Source organism: Callospermophilus lateralis, unplaced genomic scaffold (genome assembly GCF_048772815.1).
Source record: "Callospermophilus lateralis isolate mCalLat2 unplaced genomic scaffold, mCalLat2.hap1 Scaffold_1255, whole genome shotgun sequence".
NCBI lineage: Eukaryota > Metazoa > Chordata > Mammalia > Rodentia > Sciuridae > Callospermophilus > Callospermophilus lateralis.
Window position 1 is genome coordinate 443,850 of NW_027512437.1, and position 2,723 is coordinate 446,572.

Sequence of the window (2,723 nt, forward strand, 5' to 3'; positions counted from 1 at the left end):
GATTTCTCATGACTGTTATTTATTTTCAAAACTTGTTTACACTTTATTTTATTATTTTATTTTTATGTGGTGTTGAGGATTGAACACAGTTCATCACATGTGCTAGGCAAGCATTCTACCACTGAACCACAATCTTAGCCCTGATGACTGGTATTTTTTAATATGTGGCTGGAAAAAAGCTAAAATACATACCTACTATTTCAGGTACTTGACTTAAAATCCAACATGCCTTGTATAAAAAAAATATTGCATCAGATTAACATCAATTTTTTTTGTATCAATTTTATGCATGGTTTCTTTACTGGAGAAACGCATCGCTTACTTCAAGCAGATGAATATTGGGACTCTTATGAAAGTTTGTCTTGTAGGCCTGGGTCAAATTCTTCTCCTTTAATTTAGAAACCTTACAATGGAATGACTTTGAGTCTATCTGAACTGTGACTTTAATTACACCTTTATTCCAGATGACTAAGGAGAAAACAATAATAATATATTTCTACTGATATTCAATAGCTGGACTTTGGTCACTTAAGATAGTTTTTCGGGTCATGATAATAGAATATATGCAAGGTGGATAGCTACATTGGGGATTCAAAGACAGGCCTTAAATACTGTCAAAGAGCTTTCTACACATATTGGTAGAAAATTTTAATATCATGAAAATAATTTGAATCCACAACTTATGTAGCCATTATGAAAAGAAAAGTTTTAAATCTATTAAATCACATAGATGATAAAGTACATAATTAAAAGGTAATGGCCAGCATTTCTACTGAGTACTTTTTATTTCAGAAACACATCCATATTTGATCCTTGTTCTTCTTTCATACACAATAGCTCTAGAATATATGTAATAAGACTCCATATATGTAATACAGAATGATCAGATTTAGCACCAACATAACACTTGAACTCAATAAAAGACTACAAATACAAATTAAAAAACCATCTTAAAGCATATGCTTCTCAGTGTCAACTTCGATGATATACTAAAGACATTAAGTCTGATAATAAATGGTCAAAAGATAGATCTAAAAATACATCTATGTGCACACCTACTACATTGAGATTCATTTTTTGAGAAGGTAGCAATTCTTTACTTTTGTACAATCATTCCATTTCAATTCATTGAAAATTGTAGAGTTTTCAATATATTCCTACTGCTTAATCAAGAAGAGAAAGATGAACTCAACTTAACACTCTACCTCAGAAAATCTCAAAAGAAGATAATATCAAGAAATATTTTGAGAATATATGGTAATTCTGAATCTATAAGAAAGGCTATGTACAGTGGGAGCACAGCTACTATTACACAATCCAGACATGATTTGGTAATAATATTCGAATGGCACCTGGAGAATATTAGAGAGAGTTTATAATTGAAGTGGGAAAAATGTGTGTTGGGTGAATCCACATATATCCCTAGTAATAGGATAGGCTGAGAATGATAAAGATGACACTATTTGAAATAAGGGCTTCTGCTTCATTTTCTCTTAAGATATATACTATTAACATGGAATTTGAAAATAAAGATCAACAAAATATATTATTTTATTAGTATAAGAAACATTTCCTCTGAAGTTCATCTTGAGATCTCAGCTAACACCATAATTTTCTTCTGCAACTTCACGTGCCTTTTCTAGCACAAGATCTAACCCAAGAACTTTACCATTGGTATCTTGGCCGTAACATATCTAGGGATGCTGATAATTATGGGGTTTATAGTTACAGATGTTTTTGTCTTAGAATTTTGGAGATGACATCAAATATAAATTAATAATCTACTTTCACAGGTTTGGAGAGGGGGCTTCTCCATTTTTACCATCTGCCTGCTGAGTGTTCTCTATGACATACACCTCAGCCCCAGAAGCTCTTGCTTGGCAACGTTCAACCATATATTGTCACATCAGAGCCTGTGGTTCCTTGTTTCTTGTGGGTATTCTGCATGTATGTGATCTGATGTGACCTTATATTTATTACTGTATGCTGAATAATCATACAGATGCATTACTTTTTAAGGCATTTATTTTAAATATTTGGGATGTTCCAGGAATTCTTTTTATAAGGTTCATGTCCTCAGGTCTTTCTAAAATTCAATAAATAAAAAAAACCTCTAACTAAAAAATAAATGATGTTACCACTATTAAAATGTGAACATTAATGTAAATAAACAATATTTAAATCTCTCAGCCCATAGGTATAATGACTTAGATTACAAAGATCAATTTTTTGGGAGACACAAACTACCAAAATGCATTGTGTCCTTGGTGATCATTGTACTGGGAAGAAACTATTGGTTTCATCATTGGACTCTCACCAAGCCATGGATTTATTAAGGGTAGGACACTGATGTTTTCTTCTGTAACCATGACATGGTATCAATCATATGTAAAAAGAAAAAAAAATTACAGAAAGAGAAAATGGTTCCCACATAAAAAGAAGGCATTACCAGCATTCTGTAATAGTGCAAAGAATATCCAAAATGTGGCCTCTGTCTACTGGGGCATCTACAGAACGCATGAACTTGTATACTTTCTGACAGAAAAAAAAATGTTCTAACCTTCCAAAGAATTGGGCTTTATTACTTGAAATTATAAAAAGTAGCTATTGATAAAGCAATATTTCTTGCAGGACTGAACATTAAATGTACATTTGGAAGAATATAAAATAGATTCCCAGAGCTATTCAATACAGAAATATTGTTAATTCATAAAGCTCAGGAA